This window comes from Tiliqua scincoides, chromosome 1, assembly GCF_035046505.1.
Source record: "Tiliqua scincoides isolate rTilSci1 chromosome 1, rTilSci1.hap2, whole genome shotgun sequence".
In the NCBI taxonomy this organism is placed as follows: Eukaryota; Metazoa; Chordata; class Lepidosauria; order Squamata; family Scincidae; genus Tiliqua; species Tiliqua scincoides.
In genome coordinates this window covers 101,155,140-101,178,697 of record NC_089821.1, presented here as the reverse complement: position 1 = coordinate 101,178,697, position 23,558 = coordinate 101,155,140, and the positions used below count along the sequence as shown (strand labels likewise).

The 23,558-nt window shown below is 45.0% G+C and overlaps 1 long non-coding RNA gene across 2 annotated transcripts; it reads right to left on the bottom strand.

Annotated features, from left to right (window-relative positions):
• Window positions 1-871: 871 nt before the first annotated feature.
• LOC136634219 (uncharacterized) lies at window positions 872-21,644 on the bottom strand. 2 transcript variants are annotated; one of them, XR_010793287.1, is made up of 4 exons: window positions 21,571-21,644; window positions 19,721-19,873; window positions 19,545-19,625; window positions 872-946 (listed from the first exon to the last, which is right to left on the bottom strand). It is a non-coding gene; the product is annotated as an uncharacterized lncRNA (long non-coding RNA). The 2 variants fall into 2 exon arrangements; XR_010793286.1 differs by lacking the exon at window positions 872-946 and adding an exon at window positions 4,982-5,407.
• Window positions 21,645-23,558: the final 1,914 nt, after the last annotated feature.

The following is a 23,558-nucleotide window of genomic DNA, read 5'->3' as shown; positions in this document are numbered from 1 at the left end:
GATTAATGGTGAAATCCTATCTCCTGCCACTATAGCATGCAACTGTGCCAAAACTGGGGCAAATGGAGGCGAACTGGAAGTAGGTAAAAAGCTTTGTTTTTACTCGTGACATTTTATTTTTTACTTACCTCTGCATAAGCTACAGATTATCTTTGGGTCTTCTCGGATCCATGCCAGCCATTTTGCTGGTATAAGTCCAAGGACTTACACCAGGGGGCATTCCAAGGTTCTGGGGCTTGAGGTTTTGGGGCTACAATCTTGCTACCACTAAGATCCACCTTTTTCCTCCCCTGAAACTCCCCCACCCTCCCCCTCTCTGGCCATGACACATCCTGCCGCTGACTTACTGAGGCTGATGCAGCCTAGGGTCTACAGTAGCGGGGCTCTGATGCTGCTGCCACTTTGCGGAAGAGGCTCAAATTGGCCTGGTGGCGGTACACTCCACATGCCATCACTGGGCATTTTGCAATAGCCACTGGCTTTCGGGGGGGGGGGTAAAATGCTAATTTTTTCAGATGCCTGAACAGTTGTGTAAAGCTGGGTCTCCCCCTCTCTGTCAGAACCATTTGGAGGAGGAAGTGCAAAGCGGAGGCAACACACCACTTCACTCTGGCTGCTCTGAATGGATCTGCAGGAGAGGCGAGAGTGCTTTACACTGACATTCAGGTGCCTGAAAAACTTAACATTTTGTCCGTCTGTCTCCCCAGGAATGCTCGTGGTGACAGTAGGACACTCCTCCTGCTATTGCAAACTGTCCATAGGACTGGGCTATAAGACTTGCTGATATGACCTAGCCCCGATAGCCTCAGAGAACTGATTTTCTATCTTCCCTTTTTTTCTTGTAAAAGATTCTTTATTTATGTACCTATTTACATGATGCTTTCCTTTTATCCTCTTCTTTCATTTGGGTTTGATGGATTCATCAATCTTGCACAGTTTTGCTTCCCTAGCAGTAAGGAGAAGAAGGGAAGGAGGTGAGACATGGCAATGGAGAGTATATTTGATTTGCAGACTGTTAGCACCAGGGGTTTATTCAACATTGGCAGAAGATTATTTCACACACTTTACATTTAAATCAATAGCTAGTTAATGACATCAAAAAGGGGGAGGGAGGGGGGTTCAGATGGATCCCCTTGGGGGGGGCAATTCCTACAATGCCACAATAGAGGATGTTTTACTCAAGTCCTCACCTGTCTAACTCATGAACAGTTTCTGCAAATTCATGGGGGATAAGTCCTATAGCCATGATGGCTCTATGAAGTTTAGGATGGACTCCTCTACACTGTGACACAGTAGTCTTTGTTAGATCATGAATGAACGAAAGCACCCTCCTCCCTTTCCTCTTTCCTCTTTCTCTTGTGCACCCAGTGAAACATAAAGCTCCCTGGTTTCTTAAACCATATTCCTCAACATTCAAACCAGGTAATGATAGTTTAAACCAGTGTTCTTCAACCAGTGGGTCATGACCCCAGTGGGGTTGTGAAGCCTCACTGGGAGAGTCACAGGAACCTTTCAAAGCCTGTGCAAGAGAGGGTTTGGATCTAATCCAATAATGGTTGGTTGATTGGCAACCTTCGGTCTCGAAAGACTATGGTATAAGCCTACAGCACCCGGTATTCCCATGCGGTCTCCCATTCAAGTACTAACCAGGCCCGGTCCTGCTTAGCAATAATGGTGCTGCCCTCACAAAACTGAGTTCTTGATACAATCTTGCACAGTGTCTCCTTGCTGTCTTGCCCTGCAGCTCCTAAAGTCAGCTCCCTGCTCAGGCTCACTGGCATAGCTAGAGGGGGGCGGCGCACTAAGTTTTGCAGGGAGCCTCCCTGCAGCATGCAAGCGGCTCCTCCCCTTGGGAGCCATTCACCTCTGTTCCCCCCCATATGGCTCCAAAGGGGAGGGAGAGGAGCCGCTTGCACGCTGCAGGGAGGCTCCCTGCAAAAGTGTGCCGCCCCCAACTTCTAGCTACGCCAGTGCTCAGGCTGCTACCTCACAGGGTTGCTGTGAATACCTAAGAAGTAAGGGGAAATGGGGTGGGTGAGGCAGTGACAGGACAGGGGGTGGGCAGATCAGGTTCCAGGAGTGAGGCAGGTTCAGTAGTGGGTCCTCAGTCTCATACTTTATTCAGGTCGTGGCACAAAAATTGAAGGCCACTGGTTTAAGCCATCACTACAAAACAAGTAAATGCTTGTACTGGTTTGTGGGGATCACTTGAACCACAGTTTCCTGGTTTGGATGTCAAGGAAGGAGTAGTTAAAGGAACCAGGGAGATTTGTGTTGCACCCTGCACATGCCCAATCTCGTCTGATCTTGGAAGCTAAGCAGGGTCAGGCCTGGTTAGTACTTGGATGGGAGACCGCCTGGGAATACTGGGTGCTGTAGGCTTATACCATAGTCTTTCGAGACTGAAGGTTGCCAACCAGCGAGGAAGGGCACGTCTGGGCTTGTTGTCCCATTCACAACACAGCAGACTATGTTGGAAACCACCTCTCTGTGCATGTGGACAAACCTATTTTTAAGTAGGTTTACTATTACGCTTAGCATGACATTTGAACTGCCCTCTCATGCATTAAAGAAAATGCCTGAACTATACCAGAAAAGAAGGGAAAGAACATGTGCATCATGAATGCACACATTCTTTAATGCATGGAGCTGGTCAATTGGAAAGAGTATCCTCTGAACCAACTCCGTGCTTAGCTTCAGTGTGGAGTATTTATTTTTTTACATTTCTATACCGTTCTTCCTCAGGGTGAAGCAGTGCTCAGGGTGGTTTACATAGTTCCTTCCCTCCTTTTGTTCTCACAACAACCCTGTGAGGTAGGTGAGGCTGAGAGATACTGACAGGCCCAAGGTCTTTCAGAAATCTTCAAGGCTGAGCGGGGATTTAAACCTGGATCTCCCAGATCTAAGTCCAACTCCCAATACACTGAATTTGTCTTTCCTTGTCTAAATATATAGATACATGAGAACAACTTTAAACCTAATTGACTATCATTTATTCTATTTTCAAATAATTATTCTAATTGTTTGAACCCAGGCTATGCTATTGTTGGACATTGGAAGGCAACTAGAGTTTACAAAGTCACATAAGCTGAGTGTTGTCCATGCAATTTTTCCCCTTTATTCTAATATGGAATTTCATTTTAACATAAAATAGTAAATCAAAACCAGAAAATATTTGCAACTTAGAGAAAACGGCTGATACAGGATTGTGATTATTCAATCAAGTATATTTGTAATTTTAGATATTGCTCGGACTAGGTGCAGGGATCAAAGGGTGAACTGGGACAGAAAATCTTGTAACACGTGTAGGAAAAATGCAGATCGTGTAACCGCAAGCCATTTCGAAGTGCAACACTAGATGGCGCAAGTGTACTCTCTTCTTCTCATGTAAAATTTCTAGGTTGGTGCTATATAGGAGACAACAGATTGCTCCTTGCCCTCTTTATTCTGTGTACAGTTTAAAGCAGGTTCTCGCTTCTTTTATAATAATTGTCTGCTTAAGCAGTAAATATTACCTTCAAAACTGGTGATAAAAACACCACCCTCCAACTCTGCAATTATTTTGCTGCTTCCAGTTTGATTCCATTTACCTTGCTCAGCACAATGAATCCCCCAATTACTCATTAAACTTTCAAATGTTGAAGGCTTTTTCAGCTAAAGCAGAAACAAATTCATGCTGCTTTACCTAGGAAATTACTTCAGTGCTTTGCAAATTGATTTGCACTTTCTTTGTCACTGCTTAGTACCCGGGCACTCCTCTTCCGGAACAGAAAACCCCAGGGGAATCTCACTGCACAAAGGAGCATATTTAACTATGACAATAAAATCCAATGGCAAACAGCAGCAATGTTTTAAGTTCATATGCAGTAACTGTATTTGCCCACATGCATTCCGTGCTGTCCTACAAAATATCCTCAACAATGATACCAGCTCATCAACTTATCCACTTATCCACCAATTTATCCATCCACATATCCACCAATTTGGTCACTGAATTATTAATTCTTCAAGCCTTATTTGTATTTACCCTTGCTGAATGTTGCGCCATATTAGAAGACTGGATCCTCTGAAGAAACATGGATCCATGTTTGGATTTCTTTGATGTTGTACACCCCTCCCCTTTTCATTTCCTAGAATCCCATAGTGAATAATCGACTAAACCTAATGCATACCATAGCACTTCATTGCTTTCTTATCATATTGGCTAAGTACGCAAAGGCCTGATCCTATCCAAATTTCCAGTGCTGATACTGACACACCAACAGGATGTGCATTCTGCAGAAAGGGGGGGGCAGCCATTGGGGCATTCCCAAGATGAGGGAATATTTGTTCCCTTACCTCGAGCCTGTATTGTACCTGCATCAGTACTGAAAAGTTGTATAGGACTGGACCCCGCGAAATAGCAGCAAGAAGCCTACCTAAACCCTCTCACATTCATCTATCTGTGCACATGTTTATATATTCTTTCTCCTCTTTGATTTTTAGTTTGTCCTGTTATCTGTTTTTGAGCTCAAACACTTCAATACATAAAATGAAAAAGAAAGCAAACACTTGGTCTTGTTCTCGTTAACCGCAATTTAGTCCATGGTAACTGGCTCGTTCTGCAGACAAAACGTTTTGTTTATTTTTCCACATTTTAGACCACCAAAGAGCAATTTTATACCTCCAAGGAGCTCAGAATGGTATACATAGTTCCTCCCCTCCTTTTGTCCTCACAAAAACCATGTGAAGCTGGGACACAGTGACTCAAGGTCACCCCAGGAAGCTTCATGGCTGAGCAGGGATATGAACCTGGATCTTCTAGGTCTAAGTCCAACTCCTGAAGCACTACACCATTCTGGTTTTCCAAAAGTCCAACAGGACCCCAAAAGATGAGACTGTTCCAATTACTCTTCACTTTAAATGAGATGAGGTATTTGGAATGATTGGTTTCAATGGATGGCAGCACTGGGCTGCTACCTAGGAAGCTCCAAAAGGCTCACTGTGATCCTTGAGATGACCTCTGTACCCATGGCCTTCACATGATAGTGGCAGAATGACTTTCTCAGGACCCAGCAAGGTAGGCTAAGGCTCAAGGAGAGCAGTTTGCTGAGGGGGGCCCTGAAACCAGAAGCCTGCTCTGATCTTTGGAATAGCTGTACTCATGCCCACACAAAAAGCATCCAACTTTTAAGGCCTGAGATCATCTGGATCTGGTGTGTTTGCAGAATGCCTTTCCTTTAATTATCTTCCCCCTGCCCGAAGCACTGATCTAATGAGTTCCTACTGAGATTTCCACAGCGGAGAGAGGTTAGAGACTGATGATTCCCAGGAGAAGCCTTCTTGGTGAGATTTCTTTTCGGTGGAACTCCCTTCAAAGGAAACCTAGCCAGTGCTTCTTGTGGGGTGTGATTAGGGGATAGAATGTCTATATTGGAGGGAAAGGCAGAACATAAATCACTTAAATAAGTAAAGAAATACATTTCCAGGAACATGTAAAACTTGTCAATGGACATGATAGAGTTGGGTCTACTCTGAAACAAAACCATCCCACTCACTTTTCTTTTCCAACTTCAAGGACTGAATCCACCAAATCCAAAACCTTGACCCTTTTAGAAGAGCAATAAAAATGTTTAAGATCTTGCCAAGCTCTTTGATTGATCCCTGGTTGTATACGTTTTATGTTTTCTTCTGCTTAGTTTTGATGTGAATGATATTTTTTTCTTGCTGGTATTGTTTTCTTGAATTTATTGTTTTAACCTTGTTGTATGCCACCTTGAACATTTTATGCCACCCTTTCTCCAAGAAGTTCAGAGTGGTTAACTGGTCTGTCCCATTTTTCTCCTCCCAACAATCCTGTATGGCAGTGGTGTCACTAGGAGTGTGTGGACTGCACATGGTGACGCCCCCCGGGGGGGGGGTGTCACCACTGCTAGCCAAAATTGTGAAACCTTGGTAGTTTCAAATAATACCCTCATGTAATATATCATTCTATGTGGAATTCCATGCAGAATGCAATGAAACAAACCACTTTGAAATATCTGTGTTCTCTCAAACATTATGGAAAAATATCTAGAAAAGAAAACACAACAGCCTTATATAACAAAAAGTGGATTTCTTTAACTCAGAACTGAAAAATGAGACTGAATGTTCCCAGAGCCAATGAGATGTTATTATGACACTGCTGGGAACCAATGAGGTGTTAGTATAACTCAGCTCTCATTTCCATGTATCAGAGCTAATACTAGAATTTTTATTAAATTGTTTATAATCAATTAGCCACTGGTTATTGTTGATTAGTGATTTGTTGGGTGACTTGAAATGACATATATTAAAATAAATGGGGCTGACAACAACCCTAGTGATGCCACAGCATTTGCCGTAGATACTCGCCTATAGTACATAAAATTTTTGCCAAGTAATCAAGCTCCAGTTATCACCAGCTTATCTCTGGGTCAATCAGAGGGCAGAGCCTTTCATCTCTGAAAAGTTTTGTTTCTTTCTCAAGCAGCAGGCATGCATTAGATCATTAGAAGCAATTTGTTTCTACAGCAACTTCACTGGGAAATTCTAGCCAAAGTTAACCTTTTATTCTCATTTCATCCTTCCTTTTTGCAAATGCTGCAGCAGCCTGGTCCTGTTTTGAAAATGCTTGCAAAGCAGGTCTGTTTTTTTTCAACACCAGGTTGGGTTCCTCTTTTCCATTTGAAACAAAGTCCCAGGCTACAATTCAGTGCCCCATTATAAGAACATAAGAACATAAGAACAGCCCCACTGGATCAGGCCATAGGCCCATCTAGTCCAGCTTCCTGTATCTCACAGCGGCCCACCAAATGCCCCAGGGAGCACACCAGATATTATTAAGAATAGCACCCAAGGAAAGCTTCTGGCCTACTTCTGAGTAAAAAGGGTTGCAAATATATGCAGCTGCATCTCTCAGCTGTGAATTGAATTGCACACTCCCAGTTATGTGTTATAAGTTGTATGTTATATGCAGAGCTTAACACACCAGACACCTTAAAGGTGGATTTGATTCATGGTTCTCCTGCAGTGGTTCCCAGTCTTTTTCACTTGCATATCCCTTGGCAGCCCATTTCCATAAATTGTACCCTTCATATTAGCAAAATGTTTGTAATTAATTATACAAGCCCTCATCTCTCAGACTTCATGTATTCATCACAGTGTTTTCTCTTTTTATCTGTTTGAAGAACAGAAGACTCTGCCTTTGCACTGTTTTGCACCAGAAGTGTCCTGAGAAATTCTGGGTGATTGATCACTTTCCATATTATGTTTCAGCTTTTTTACTGTACTGGTTTTCAATCACTGGTTCACACATGAATTGATGACCAAAAACTAGCTATTGGTGGGGATTTCACAGCCAACTAGCTACCTCCCTTCCTGCCTTGCTGGTCCTTGCAAGGCATTCTGGAGCAGGACCTGCCTTTTTCTGCCATTATTCCATTCTTTTTCAAGTACCCCTAATGGTCCTGTTGAGTGTCCCTGGGAGTACATGAATAACAGGTTGGGAACTACTGTTTTACTGGTATGTAGTTTACAGTGCACTTACTCTGATAGTGTTTACAAAAAGGTGGTGAAGACCAGAATTTAAAAAGAATAAAAATGTATCTTATGATCTTTTACTATGTTTTTAATAAATTAGAAACTACAGTTCTTAGGTAACAATTAGTGGTTATTTTTCAGGATCTGGCCTTGGGTAAAATCAGACAAAACTATAGTCAGACACCCCCCTAAGTTTAACCCCCGACTTATCCAAGGGTCATAGAAAATTCCATGATTGTTGGCTCAAAACCTGCCCTTGTCTTATCTGTGGTGTCGACTTATAGGCGAGTGTCTGCGGTGGGTTGTACATGTGATGTTGTAATTTCTTCTGTATAGTCTAGCACGCCCCTCTCCGTTCTGCTTCCTGTTACCTTCAATCTACTTTTTCAAGTGTTCAGGCTGGCGCAGCCTGCTTTAACATTGCTACAAGCTTGGATGCTGATAGCGACCTGTATAAGGAAGATCATTTTCACCCCTGTAAGGTTTTAAACTACGTTAATGGGCAGATCCATGGAAAATGGAATTCACTGATTCTGGATCCTTGAATACAGGGGCTTGTCTATAATTTCTCAACAAATAGAAGGCTTTTAACAGACATTCTTAGGCTTTCATTGCCAGCATTGCTATTATTACAATTAAAAATATGTGGAATTAGTGGCCACGGTCTAATAGAAGCTGGAACACCTAACAATTCACCTACATCTTTGGTAGGCATTCTCACAGGTTTTGAGAGCACAAAAAACACACTCAAACTATCCCTCTTAGCCAGGAAAAAACCTGACGTATGTTGGTAACTGGACTGGTTTCTTCAATTAGCACCTGTTTCCACTCACACCTATCAACTTGCTATTTGTCTGTGTCTTCCTAGGGAATTGTACACTTCCCTTGAGTAAGCTCTTTGTGGTTGAAACCCTGAATTCTGGCATTCGAGTGCATTTTTGTGTTCAAGCTTTTATTAGACTGCGGCCACTAATCCTACATAGTTTTAATTTGTGATATTACAGATGGCTGCTCAGCAACTGCCAAGAGCATATCCTTTCCTTTTGTCTGAAGACTGCCCAAACATCATTTCTCAGGCCTGGTACAAACTTGTGACTGAGGGTCCACTATCCTCCTCTCCTCCACAATCTCTTGACTGTTTAGATTGGTGTCTGATTCTGATTCTGTTTGCTCCCTATTTGAAACTTCCCTGTGTTTCCGGCTGCCTCATTAATATTTATAGTCAGACATGGGATGAGAGCATGTATGTGGATTAATTATACATGATGGACAATCGGCCTTTCGGCACGGCTTTATGTCCCTGAGATCTAGTGTCAGTTCTTCAATGCACTGTGAAGACCGGAGGCTGTCTAGCTCTTTGACTCACATATCTTCTAGAGCAGTGTTTCTCAACCAGTAGTACTCATACTACCAGTGGTACTTGAGGTGGTGTCTGATGGTATTCGCAGGACCCCCAGACCCCTGCCACCTAGCAGTGAGACCAGTAATGCAGTGTGACAAGCAGCAGTAGGAAACTCAGCTTGGCAGGCAGAGTTCCAGCATGCACAATCAAGAAAGACTTCCCATCTGCCCTGAGCTTCTTACTGTTGTTTTTCATCTTGCATCTTGCCTTACAGTCTGGAAGTACTGCAACTGGCAATGACATGACCAGTTACTTCTGGTGGTACTTCCAATAGGTGGACCATGCAAAGTGGTAAAGCGGGGGGACAAATGTTGAGAAACAGTATTCTAGAGCAGGGATGTCCCATAGAGTGGCCGAATAACATTCATGATGCCTGCTGAAGGCCAGAAGTGATGTCATTAAGCAGGAAGTCAAATAGGGAGGTGCATATCCCTTCATCCCTCAAACAGCAGAATCTCCACATCTCCTCAAAAGTAAGGTCTATTACAATTACTTTCCTGCTACTCCCCTGGGAGTAGTATTTTAGTAGTAGTGTTTCTAGGATTGTCACCCTAGCCCTGCTATAATTCTGAATGCTTCTTACTGGCGCCAGCAAGTCTTATGATCTTGCAAGATCTGGACATCCCATGGAGACACAGGAAATAAGTCTATATCACTATCTGCCAATGGTAATTGAGGCAATTAACCTTTTTTTCCCCCTCATTGTACTGGGGTTGTGTCCAGCCTTCCATATACCTCTGCGCCTAGGTAAAGTGTCCCACCCCCATGTTCAGGTCCTACTTCTGAATTTTAGAACTGGTTTTGGGGTGGCATGGGAGAAAAGCAGGATAAAATATAGTGAGTAAGGGCCTAACCCTATCCATCTTTCCAGCACTGATAGAGCTGTACCAATCCTGCAGTCGGGAGGCAGTCACAGAGGCCTCCTCAAGGTAAGGGAATATTTGTTCCCTTTCCTGGGAGCTGCATTGCGACAACACCGGCACTTGAAATTTGGATAGGATTGGGCCCTGAGTAAGTAAAAGAAAAGAAAACATGCCCAATAGTGTGACTTCCGCAAATAAATCATAGGAAGCAGGCCCATTTGCCCTGAAATTGCTATGTGCCCCTCTATGCCCCTCTGCTGCCTTTCTGTCCATTCTTGGCCTTGTCCCACATTTGCCCTCTATTTTTGCCGTGTTGCTCTGCTTTGCTATCATCTAATGACATCTCATTTTCCAGAGCCTACTCTCCCAAATTTAAATTGGGACATCAGCAAGTTTGATTTTTTTTTTCATCATGTTTGCTCTTGCTAGACTTGCACAGTAGGAAAAATTGTGCCTGTCTAAAATGGCAAAGAAACAGATGGTTGAAATAAAGAGATTTAATTCCCCAGGACTGCTGCTGGGAGGCAACACTAAAATTAACATTGTCCCCAACTCAACTTTCAGGGGTATCACAACTGAGGGAAGTGCAGTGGGTGTCTATAGGTTTGATCACGGGGAGCCCAATCCTAGCCCAGTCCTACCTTGCACTGACTCTTGGGTGTTGCAAACGTGCCGTAAGGCATGTTTGCACTGACCTGAGAGCTGGCTGCACTGGCACAAGAACGTTCCCCGGCTGGGGCAGATAAGATTTTCCAGGTGGTGCAGGGGGTGGAAGAGGATGATAAGAGGTGGTTCTGGGGTGGGTGCATTTCTGGGTGGGGGAGGGTGGAATGGGGGAGGATCAGGCCCAGGAGCAGGGTAGGATTGCCAGCAGAAGCACATGCTGTAACCTAAGCCCTGCTCCCAGGCCAGGCAGCCTTACATAGGCTGCTTAGATTACTGCCAGCTAAATAGCTCGCACAGATCCAAACAACCCCATAGGGAAGGCTGGGGTGTTACCTGAGGTAAGGGGGAAGATATCCCCTTACCTGGAGGTGACTTCCAGTCTGCTCCTAACCTCATTGGCCATTGCTGCCTGATTAGGATTGTGCTGTCAGAATGCAAGAAAAGTGTAACATCAGAAAGAAGTTAGAAATTAACAGTGTCCCTCTGGACTTAATTGCCTGGTTGCCATTTCCAGGGTGAAAACAAAGTGCTATCTTTCATCTCAGGGTAGATTTTGGAGGTTCTGGGCTCCAACCAAAAATGGATTAAAAATGGAATGGATGCTCAAAATCCAATGTCAGGTTCACCAGCCTCCGATATGTCCCATCCCTAAATGCAAGTCCTCCTTATTTTCTCCATAAGATCATGGTCATTGATACCCAACTGCACGGAGAAAAGTTTGTGCCAACCATGCACTACACAGAGCTATTCCTGTGACAAAAATGCAGCTGCAGTCACCAAAAAGGATAGCTGGCTGTCTTCATGTGCCACCTGGTTTATGTGACTGTTTCTCTACCATGAGTGCAAGGAGAAAAGAGGCAGAGCTTGTACATGTGAAAGGAGCAGGGCATTTGATCTCTCTCTCTAAACCTACCTAAGCTGGGACATACTGAACAGGGGTGGCATGAAAGACAAAGTCCACAGAAATGCCCAAACCAGTAGGGGTACCAAGTACATTGCCTAAGGTTAAATTCTCAGCATATGTAATGGAAATGCGAAAGATCCCTCAAGGAGATAAGGTGTGGTAGCAGTGTCCCCTTGCTCTGGCAGGCAAGCATGGGGTTAACACCAGGGCCCTAGATTGCAGTGAGTGTGCTGCATAGCTGCAGCCACTAGAGGCAACCAGGTCATTAAGGAATAAAAGCAGCAGCTCATGCACAAGTCTTAATGGACGGCTGTGGCGACTCATGCAGAGCCTTTTCAGGACTCTATTTGATTTAACTTAGAGTCTTTTCCATAAACAAGTTGGGCATGAAAAAAATGCAGCTGCTGATGGCAAGAACATAAGAAAAGCCCACCTGGATCAGGCCAAAGGGCCATCTAGCCCAGCTTCCTGTATCTCACAGTGGTCCACCAACTGCTTCAGGGAGAGTGAGAGTGTTCTCATTAAACAGTCCACTCATGTCCCTGCCCATCCCATGGGTAAGCAAAAGCTCTGCTGGTCGTCAAGTGAAGGCAGCAGTGCAGAATGAGCTGATGAACCCCAGTGACAAACACTCCCCCCCCCATTCACATCATGCCTTCAGAAGGAGTGCCAGGCATGCCAGGGCATGGAGCAACAGAGGCTGAGTTCGGCAAGGGGGGAGGGGGTGGGATGGACTATGCGGGAGGGGGGACAGAAGCAGCAAGCAAGAGGAGGGTGGCGTGCAGCAGCTGGGATGCTTACAACCAATCACTTGTAGCTCTACTCAGAAGTAGTCCCATTGGAGCCATTCACTTAATGAGCCTGCCGGAACCATGAGTTTGTCTTCAATCACTAGGAACTTCCTCCCCCCACCCGCTTCCCCACTTCCTCCTTTTTCTCCTGTGTGGGCTTCTTCAGCCATTTCTAAGGGAAGAATTCCACCCCATCCCTTGGGTTCCTCCTTGTCCCCTCACCAGTCCAGGGAAAAAACCTTTGTTCAATGTTCATCGATTCCTTCAGCAATGAACAAGACAGCCTGCTGTTGCCTCCCTCCCCCCATCTCCTACTCGATACAGAACCAAAACATTAACCCTTCCCCTGCCTCTTGGCTAGAACTTCCCCACTACTCACCCGGTCTGAATGATAGCCCCACAAGGTCTTTCACACTGCAGAAAAAGTTAGCGAGCATACGCAAACACAGACAGACTCGAGTCTGCACACATGAGGACTCATTTCTGAGTCAGTTGCCTCAGAATCGAGTTAATGCTGGAGTCATTGACACGTCTGACTTGAGTGTATACGAGTCAGCAAAAACGTGTTTTTGCAACTCTGACTCATGTTCCCATCTCAGAAGATATTGATAAAAACCAAACACAAGAGGCATATATGGAAAAGAATCTGTGTGCAATATCTGTACTTCCTGCAACACTGGAAGCTGGGGAACCGTTCCATTTTTAAAAACCACACAAGGGAACCCAGTTTCATTTCCTCTTTCTTTTTTCCCCAGCAAAAATGTGAACACTTGTCAAAATTAGGATGACACAATATGCTGTTTCATCTTTCAAAGCGAAAAAAGGAAAAACCCTTTATACCCCAGATAGGCCCAGCTTCTGTGGCTCACTTAATAGCTAATTATGTCCACGAGGAGCAGAATATTATGCCTCCATTTGGGTGTCAGATGGGTTTGAATTTTGACTGTGGATTTGAGTTGCTATGACAAAAATTTCTGATTTTCCTGATTTCTGATTTTATGAAATTTCTCATTTTATGAATCCCTTCCATTTTGAGTTATTTCTAGCCTTCCCAGAGGCTTCAGTGATGTCTTAGCATCTAAAAGTGGCAGACAGCTCTATCCTATATGGGTCTTACACTACCGAAACTAGATTTCCAGCGATGTAAGGTGTTTCATGGTCGTTGCTAACATGACCCACCATCGGGAGAAGCCAAGCTGCCACTACAAGTGGCAGCCTGCCAGCAGATAGATCTTATCCACCTGTGCCAGTAAGTCAGCACAGAGGGGGCGAGAGGGAGGCAGGAAGTGGGTGGAATGGAGAATGGAGGGAGAGGAGATGGGTGGAGAGAGGATGGCGCTATTAATATCCTATAGCCCTTCCAGACCTCAATCCACCTTCCCAGTTCCACTTGGACTTGCCCCAGCTAAATCGCTGGTGCAGGTCAGAGTAAACTGGTCCTGGAGGCTTGCACCTGAGTAAGGGAACAAATCCAGAGGAGATTTCTGGGACTGCCCTTCCCACAGGATGCAGCGTATGCTCCAGCAGCATGGCTGCACTGTTGGAGGAGGGAAAGGATTGGATTGGGGCCTGAGATATATTCTAGCAGTAGCCTTGTCCTTTTCTGAATGCAGTCCAATTACTGGCGGTCCACCTGTCAGAATGTGATTTTGTTGTCTTTACGCCTGGAATTCCCCAGAGACAAAGAATTCTGGATAACCCTCTGGCTAAGATTGGCGTATGCTTCCTGATTGAGGAGCCAAGTTCACCTGATTTGGTGAAGGGGTGGGATGGGAAACCCATCAAATCAGATGACCCTGTGAATACACAGGTATTTCGAAAACAAAAAAACACTACAGCTTCCTGGGAGTAAGCCACATGGAGCACAATGGGACATATGTCTGAGTGGACATGCACAGGATTGCACTATAACAGCCCAATCCAATGCTTCCCAGGACCCAGGGATGCAGTGGTGCCAAAATGGCTACCACTGCATCCCATGGGGCTGGGAAACAGCACTATGGCTAAGGGAGCTTATACTCCCTTACGCTATGGAATCCCCAGGTAGCCCCAATGGGTCTCCTTGACTTTGCACCCACTATTGAGCAGGAGCAGATTTGAGGAGGCCCATATTGAGTCTCCTGGGCCAGGAGGGGAATTAGGATATGGCAGCAGGGCCTGGCGCCATCTCCACCCCCTCCTGCCCCACTCCCTCTCCTGCCATACCTTCCCCCTGCCCTGCCCTTCCCCGCCCCGGAACGCCTCCCCCGCCCAGACTTACCTGTCTGCCACCCAGTGCTTGCCCGGAGTGTCATCTGCCTGGCGCTGGCTCAGCATGGGCTTGCGCTGAGCCAGCTTTGACGCCGGACCAGCGCAGACAGTCGCAGGTGTGCATTGCGGCACGTTTGCAACAGTGCATGCTGGCACTAGGCCAGTGCATGCCACATTGGATTGGTCCCTAAGTCTCCAGAGCCCTCTCCTCACAAGCAACCTGACCCTGTGAAATGCTTCCCTTGAAGAAGTGGAGAATGTGGGAAAGGGGAGAATCGGAAAAGAATGTCTATACTTTTGATGTGGGTAACAGCTGTTCACATCGTAAGGGCATTGTCTAATGCAGTGTTTCTCAAACTGTGGGTTGGGACCCACTAGGTGGGTCATGAGCCAATTTCAGGTGGGTCCCCGTTCATTTTATTTTTAATAAGACTTGATGTCGCCATGGTATGCGACTGCATTTGGGGAAATGTTACACATCTCTACTTTTAACCGGCTATTCTGTATATGCTTTTAACAATGATAGTAAATGGGACTATTGATGGCTAAGTGTGGGTAGGATTACAGTCTAGGAGTGCTAATTTTCCTGCTTGATGATGTCACTTCTGGTCATGACATCACTTCTGGTGGGTCCTGACAGATTCTCATTCTAAAAAGTGAGTTCCGGTGCTAAACGTTTGAGAACCACTGGTCTAATGTAAGCACAGGACCCCAAAGGAGACTCCTTCTCTCACCAGTCTTATGATGCAGAAGGGAATAGGCACCAGCTGGGATTATTATGCATGTACAAGCAGCCATACTAGTGGCTCTATCCACAATGGGATCATTTATCTGAAGAGATGTACAAACCATAATACTGTCAGAGATTCTCAAATTTAACCTGCTTTCTACATTTTCTTAGCACTCATTATGCATAAGACCAGGTCAGACTGGGTCAGACCGGTAGAAATAGTCTCAGTTTAAACCACTGGAATCCAGGGAATTTCAGACCAGCATGAGTGACAAAGGGCACAATCCTAACCAGGTCTACTCAGAAATAAGTCCTATTTTGTTCAATGGGGCTGAATCTCAGGAAAGTGTGGTTAGGATTGCAGCCTAAGTGTTATTATTGCTCATATTGGACTTCCTTATCTGAAGCCCTAACCAATGCATTACTGTGCTTATTTATGATTAGGCCATTATGCTGAAAGACAAGTAAGTGAATGATTTCAAATTACTGACTCCTCATTTATAAGCTGTACCCTGTTCAACTGAACAGTTATGCCATTAATTTAATACACACTGCATGATATTCTATTTCCACTCCTATCCCAAAATGACTTTTGAAAGGGATCTGTTTCCCCTCAGTAATTTATAATAATTATCAGTGAATACTGTACATCAGGAAGATGATTTACTTCCTGTCACAATGACTAATTCAAATGCTCCTTTCAAAGGGAATAGTGATTCGCACTGGAGGGCCAACCAAGCAACCTTTCCACCAAGCAGTTGCCATCTTATCGGTGCAATTCCCAAAGGTGGAAAATTGTATAAAACAACTACCAACTTTGTTGGTACAGCAAAGACTTTGTTGCAGACTACAGACTTCGTTGCAGAACCTGATGTGTCTCTGGAGAGCTAAGTCAATGCTAGATTCTAGACTAGTGGTTTCCAAACTGTGAGCCGTGGCTCCCCGAGGAGCTGCGGAAACCAACCAGGGAGCCACAGAATCCTCACAAAGAACCACCACTCTATACAATGTATAGGATTGTAGGCCCAATGGGGAGCGGTGGCCAATGGCTCAGCAGTTCAAGGGAGCCACCAGTCGAAAAATTTGGGAACCACTGCCTAGACTCTAAATTCTTCTGGTGGACATCAGAATGAATTACGATAAACTGCTAGCTATGTGCTGACATGAACTTGCCAGGGACAATGTCAATTTGGCATTCTCTTCTACATGCAAGCAGTCAACAGACAAAGGATACAGCAGGTGATTCAAGTATTGTTACCCATTCACACAGCCTGAGTATATTTGATCCTCAGCTGATGACAGAAAAGGTTAATGCCATATGGGAAAAACTGGTTATCTGAATTCACCCAAAACTTGTTTGACTGAAGAGGCCAAGGGCTCTGATATGCTGACCAAACAAACAGCAGTGCTAGAAGGCCATAGCCCTTTCCTGCTGCTGCCCCCTGGTCTTCAGAGATATTCTTCCTCATGAGGTGCAAGTAAACTCCTGATAAAGTCTGGTTGTCTTTGGCAATGGATACAGATCCCCATCTAACAGTCAAGGAGGCAATGGCATAGCTAAGACATTTGCTACCCGGGGTCAAAGAAGATTTTGTATATTAACATGATGGTATAATTACCAAGGTTTTCACATTTTTTACCACTAGTGGCAAGCTCAGCTTGTTGGTCCCCCCCACCCAGTCTGGCACCCGGGGCAACTGACACCCCCTCCCCCTTAGCTATGCCAATGGACAGAGGATCAAACTGCATGTTACATTAATCTTACCCAATCCTACCAGCAAATCCATTAAGAGCCCAGTCCTACCAGCAAAATCATCCTATTGCAAGGCCTGGAGCTTTCCTCAGAAAAAGAGATTAAAGTTCCCAAGCACTGTGGTTTCAGTCCCAAACAGCTCCTTCTCCTCTTTGTGGTTATTATTTAATAATAAATCTACTTCTACTGCTTTTTTGCCTTCCTGCAAGAAGGCATATATCTTTTAGAGTGGAAATTTGATTTATCTTTTTTTTTTTTCTGGAACTGTGCAATTCATACCGAACAACAGTGCTTATCTCTCTAAATACCCAGCTAACCTCTTATTATTTGCTATTAATGGGAAACAATTCATGACTACAAACCATGATCTCTTTGAATTTCCAAATATTGTGGCTTAATATAGTAACACTTCTCTGACTCCAGCGGCAGCCTGCTCAGGAGACAGCTGAAATGTCAGCTAGTATACAAAGAACGTAACTGACAAAAAATGCACTATAAAGCACAAATAATAAGTTTGATCTTTAATAGAGACCAAGGAGAATTTTAAAAAAGAAAGAAAAATATATTGCTAGCTATAAACACTCCCAAATTAGTTCATTAAGACCTATTTTTGTGCCTAGTTTTCATTTGTATTGCTGCAGCTACTCAGTGCAGTCACTTCTGCCTCTTTTGTTATCAACAGTAAGGGCCCAATCCTTTCCAATTTTCCAGTGCCAGTGTAGCTGTGCCAAAGGGGCATGCACTGCATCCTGTAGTAGGGAGGCAGTCACAGAGGCCTTCTTAAGATATGGGAGCACTTGTTCCTTTACCTTGGGGCTGCAGTGTGGCTGCACCGGTGCTGGAAAATTGGATAGGATTGGGTCCTAAGTCAGCAATCTTCTATTTAGAAAATAAGCAGTAATATGTTAAATAAAAATGCATGCCTTTTCTTCTTAAGGAATAATGAATTATATTTAAAAGTTAAAAAAAAAAACATAAATGTGACTTTCAATATAAAAAGGTTCCCCAACTCTGTCTTAGACATTTCTGTAGCTGAAGGAAAATTTCAAAATGTCATCCCCCTCCCACCCCCACCCCAGTTGTGCAACTGTGCAATCCTAATGTCTACATAAGCTAACGCAGCTGTCCCTGCACCAGCTCTGAGTGTCACAAATGTGCCAGCACAGGTAATGTTGCACCTGACAGTGAAGGGGTTAGGAGGGGGTTGCAGGAAGGTGTTTTGGAGGTGGGAGGGGTCGTTTTAGTAGCCCTAAGAGGGGACCATGGCCAGTGGTCCAGTAGTTCAACAGTTGAAAAAGTTTGGGAACCAAAGGGCTAGCTTGTTGAAAATGTTCCCAAGCCTGTATCTACAAGAGATAGTTCAAAAGAGCTCCAACTGTGCTACAGCCAATTGCAGTCAGGCAGCGGTTTTCAAACTCTCAGGGAGAGTTTGAGCCACTCTAAGTTCTTGCAGGGGGGGAGGCAGCAGGGGCAGGGGGAAGGCAGCGGCATGATCCCCAGGATCACGGCACTCTGGGGGGCTACAGGGGCTTAGGTACACTTACCTGGCGTGCGGGGAGCCCTGCACAACCTTCTGCAGGGCTTCCTGCAGCTTCAGAAGTGAAAGTGGAGTGATTGCCCTCCACTTCCGCTTTAGCAGAGGCGGGGCACGATCTCTCCACTTTTGCTTTCAAAGTGTACCCAAGCCCCTGCAGCCCCTCTGAGCACCATGATCCTGGCGATCACGCCACTGCCTCCTCTCTGCCTCCAGGCTGCCCCCGCCCCTTAAGGTGAAAGTGACCAGGGTCCACAGGCTGGGGCATCACGACGCCCCAGTTTGAAAAGCCCTGCAGTAGGGAAAGGAGAGCAGGCCTAACCATCCTGAAGACTCAGGTGACAATCTCTTCTCTGGGCCCATCTGCATACTCATGAGTTGGACAATCCATTTCTACAATACTATGAGCTTAATTTCCAATCTATGTAGTAGCCCCAAAGCATGTCACATTGACCCACATAGAAACCACAACATGACTTTATGGACTAGGCCTACATGCACTGGATCATATGTATGTCATCCCTATGCAAATGTATCCAAAATGCAGCAGGCAGTGGGCCTGGAGGTAGGACACTTCCCACAGTGCAGTATGAGGGCATGTACCCTGTGCAGGCAACACTGCACATAAAAGTTGTCCACACTAACCTCTTGTGTGGTACATGGAACAAAAAGGCAGCAAGGTGACAAGAAGGTGCATTTTATTTCTTCTGAAGACTGTGGCAAACGTTTGCTGGTTTCCAAGATACTTAGGGCCCAGTCCTATCCAACTTACCAGTGCTGATGTAGCTGTGTCAATAGATGCATGTGCTGCATCCTGTGGTAGGGGGGCAGTCACGGAGGCCTCCTCCAGGTAAGATAATGTTTGTTCCCTTTCCTCGGGGCTGCATTGCGGCTGCACTGGCACTGAAAAGTTGGATAGGAGCAGGCCCTTAGTCCCTTCAAATGCACAGTGACAATGGCACTACCTTTGTTAAACTTGATCCCAGACAGCACACAATTTACGGGTGATTGAAAATACTACTTTGGAAAAGAAAAAGAAAAAAAAAAGCCAAAAAAAAGCACAAGGGACTCATCTGTGGAAATGCGTTTCTCTTCCCCTTGAGGGTTCATACCAGGTGCGACTGTCGACAGCTGGTCAATGAAAGAGCTGCCACTCTCTGGCTGGTCACTGGGGACGATCATGGAGTTTATCACTACAATGCAGAAAACATGAGAAGAGTGACTGTACCTTTCTTCTTGCTCCATCTCTGCAGGGGGAGACAGGCACCCAGCCGTTTGGTACTCTCACCTTGCCGTTGTTTTCTCTGAAGATTCTCATTTACTTTGTCAATCAAACAAAGGCTCTGAAGAAGAACAGTGTTGCTTCTTTGCAGACGTAGCACAACTTGGAGCAATACCAAAAGCGCTCTGGTTTCCTCTTGGAAAGGTGGTTAGCTGAGTTCTGAAAGATGAAGGCTCTGATCTGAAGAGTCTGCACGACTACCAACTGCAAGCTTTTTCAGGACTACCTTGTGTATAGTTATCATGAGGTGCAACCAACGCTCTTAAAATAAACTGCTTTAGTGCTTGCCATGCAATTTCATCTTGCATATATTCCAAGAATGGTACTGTATCTAGTTTCCTTCCACTAAAGTCTCTGCCCCGTTTTCCCCCTCACTCAAATTTGAAATTGAAATGGTGGTCTTGTCTAAAACAACACTTCTCAACGTTGGCCCCCCACTGTACTACTTCGCATGGTCCACCTATTGGAAGTCCACAAGAAGTAACTGGTGATGATGTCATCTCCTCTTAACTTCTAGATTGGGAGACCAGATACAAAGCAACAAACACCAGTAAGAGGCTCAGGGGGGCTTTATTGTGTGTGCAGAAAGTACACGCTGGAGCTCTGCCTGTCAAACTGAGCCACCTACCGCTGCTTGCCATATTGCATTGCTGGTCTCAAGTCCAGGAGGTGGGAGTCTGGGGTATCACCAGACATCACCTCCAGTACCACTGGTGGTACAAGTACCACTGGTTGAGAGACACTGATCTAAAAGGAACAGTTGTTCCAGGCATTTTTCAAGACATAAAGCTATGCTGCATGCTCTCGCTCTCTCTCTCTCTCTCTCTCTCTCTCTCTCTCTCTCTCTCTCTCTCTGTGCCACTCCTTCCAACTTCACCCTGCCAGGAGATACTACTGTTCAGTGTTGACCTTCTCCTGCCTTTTCCTGCTCTGAGGGCTGGCAAACTTCTGCACCTCACCCTGGCTAATGTTTCTGACTTGAGCACTTAACAGGATTCAAAAAGGGGCTGTTACTGAGCCTGAAATGTCTAAAACCACAAAATCCCAAGGAATTAAAAAATGCACAGATGTCTCTAAGTGAAGCCAAAGTTCAAATTCGAGCCCATAAAAAGTGTCCATAAAATATTCATGCGTTAATGTCCCCAAAAGAAAAAAAGATTAATTTGGACTGCACAATCACATTTATTATTTCGTATTACTTCTGCTGAAGTCAGCAGAATATGCCCAGCAACTTTTTGCTGGGACCATTCTGACCCTGTGGCAATGGCACAAAGCACTTATGACACGCCCAGTAGACCTCTTTAACGTGGGTGTCTGCTTCAGATGCTTCCAGGCTTTTTTTCCTTCAGGTTCTTAGGCAGGAGTGGAGTTTCTTTGCTCAGTGACCTTGCAAAGCACTCTCTCAAAAACAAAATGCACTGGCAGCGTCCAGTTCTCTACTGGTTTTCAAGCTTTCATGCAAATGTTAAGTATGAAAGGGGAGAGGATTAAAAGAAAAGAAATGTCATCTGCCACACTTTTGGATACATCCAACATATAGGCTCCTGCTATCACTGTTCCAAAAACAGAGGGTTCACTTTTTTGTTGACTAATTATTTTATCTGTTGCTCTGGATGATACCCTGATAAATAAATTATCACCTGAGCACAACTGATTGCTGCCACTTACTTTTCTAATTGTATTCTATGTCATAAGTCTCTCCCTCCCCCATCACTGTAATCTAATCTAAGGTGTGAAACCTAGACCTATGCCAAGAAACCCCTTAGATCACTCACAGACACACACCCTTCTACCCTGCAACGCTGTAGTCTGTCTGGAGTTACTGTTCTGCTTGATGTCACATAAAAAGGCCCTACCTGTGCAGAAGATGAAAGGACAGACGAGGCCTGCAGTGGGAGATGACAGTTCCCTTTGTGATGAACCAGAGTCACCGCTTGTTAAGTAAGACTGCGACAGTGATAAAGACAAAGCCATCATTTTTTACAGCGGAGTATGGCCTATCAGCGCACGACATGACATACTATCTCTGCTCATACATGCTGACATCTCATCATGTGTTGCCTCTAGTGCTGGACAAAAATAGTCCCCCAAGACGTGATCCAACAGAGAGTGATAGAACACCACTTATCTGTGAACAAATGAATGTGCGGTGGTGGGGCATTCTGAAGTGAATACTTTGCCTCTATTAATATTGCAGATAAAAGAAAGGTAGCCGGGATGGTCCACTTGGAACAAAAGTGCAAACACAGGCAAGGAAAGAATGTCTCTTGTGGGCTTACTTGAGAGTTTCCTGGAAGAAGAGCTTTGTGAAATTCAAAAGCTTGTTCCCTGCTTTGTGATTTGAGAGTGGACTTTCTAAACGTATTGCAGATAAAAGCCACGTTTGTTTTAAAAGATTTCCTGCCTTGTTCCTATTTTATTAGGTTTCCAATACACTGGAAATGAATGACAGCCAAATTTGCTTTTGTTTGATGCATGGCTGATTAAATTCCCATTTGAAGGGGGGGGGGGGGAGAGAAGGTAATTACAGTAAGTTTTTCAAAAACAGTTTAAAGATTTTCAGTGCATTTTCCAATTACAGCAGGTCACCTGAGCAGTGTTGTATAGTATTCATCAGACTTAACCCGGAAGCATTTACACAGTGCCAAGCCAATATTATAAGGACAAATCATATTTTCATCATATGTGAACTGAATGTTTGGAAAGGAGAGCAGGCTTGTACCTGCTGACAGCACCCCTGACCACCATACAGTCATCCAAACCTGTGAATAGGTTCAGGTGACCATGGGAAGGTGGAAGAGTAGAAGCAGTGGTGGAGCCAGTGGGGGGGACAAAGCTGTAAGTGCTGCATGGCTCCAAAACTCACCATAGAAGCTGCCCCTCTCCCTCACTCTTGGAACCTGTCTAGGGATGAAAGCAATGCAGAGGATACGTCTCTGTTGCTTTCACTCCTCAGAACAGACCAGAGAGCGAGGGGCAGGGCAGCTTACACAGTGAGTTTTGGAGCCTTGTGGGACTTACAGCTCTGCCAACCTCTGGCTCCACTACCGAGTAGAAGGTGTGACCCCATTCCACAACCCTCATAAGAACATAAGAACATAAGAACAGCCCCACTGGATCAGGCCATAGGCCCATCTAGTCCAGCTTCCTGTATCTCACAGCGGCCCACCAAATGCCCCAGGGAGCACACCAGATAACAAGAGACCTCATCCTGGTGTCCTCCCCTACATCTGGCATTCTGACTTAACCCATTCCTAAAATCAGGAGGTTGCGCATACACATCATGGCTTGTACCCCATAATGGATTTTTCCTCCAGAAACTCGTCCAATACCCTTTTAAAGGCATCTAGGCTAGACGCCAGCACCACATCCTGTGGCAAGGAGTTCCACAGACCGACCACACGCTGAGTAAAGAAATATTTTCTTTTGTCTGTCCTAACCCGCCCAACACTCAATTTTAGTGGATGTCCCCTGGTTCTGGTATTATGTGAGAGTGTAAAGAGCATCTCCCTATCCACTCTGTCCATCCCCTGCATAATTTTGTATGTCTCCATCATGTCCCCCCTCAAGCGTCTCTTTTCTAGGCTGAAGAGGCCCAAACGCCGTAGCCTTTCCTCATAAGGAAGGTGCCGCAGCCCTGTAATCATCTTAGTCGCTCTCTTTTGCACCTTTTCCATTTCCACTATGTCTTTTTTGAGATGCGGCGACCAGAACTGGACACAATACTCCAGGTGTGGCCTTACCATAGATTTGTACAACGGCATTATAATACTAGCTGTTTTGTTCTCAATACCCTTCCTAATGATCCCAAGCATAGAATTGACCTTCTTCACTGCCGCCGCAC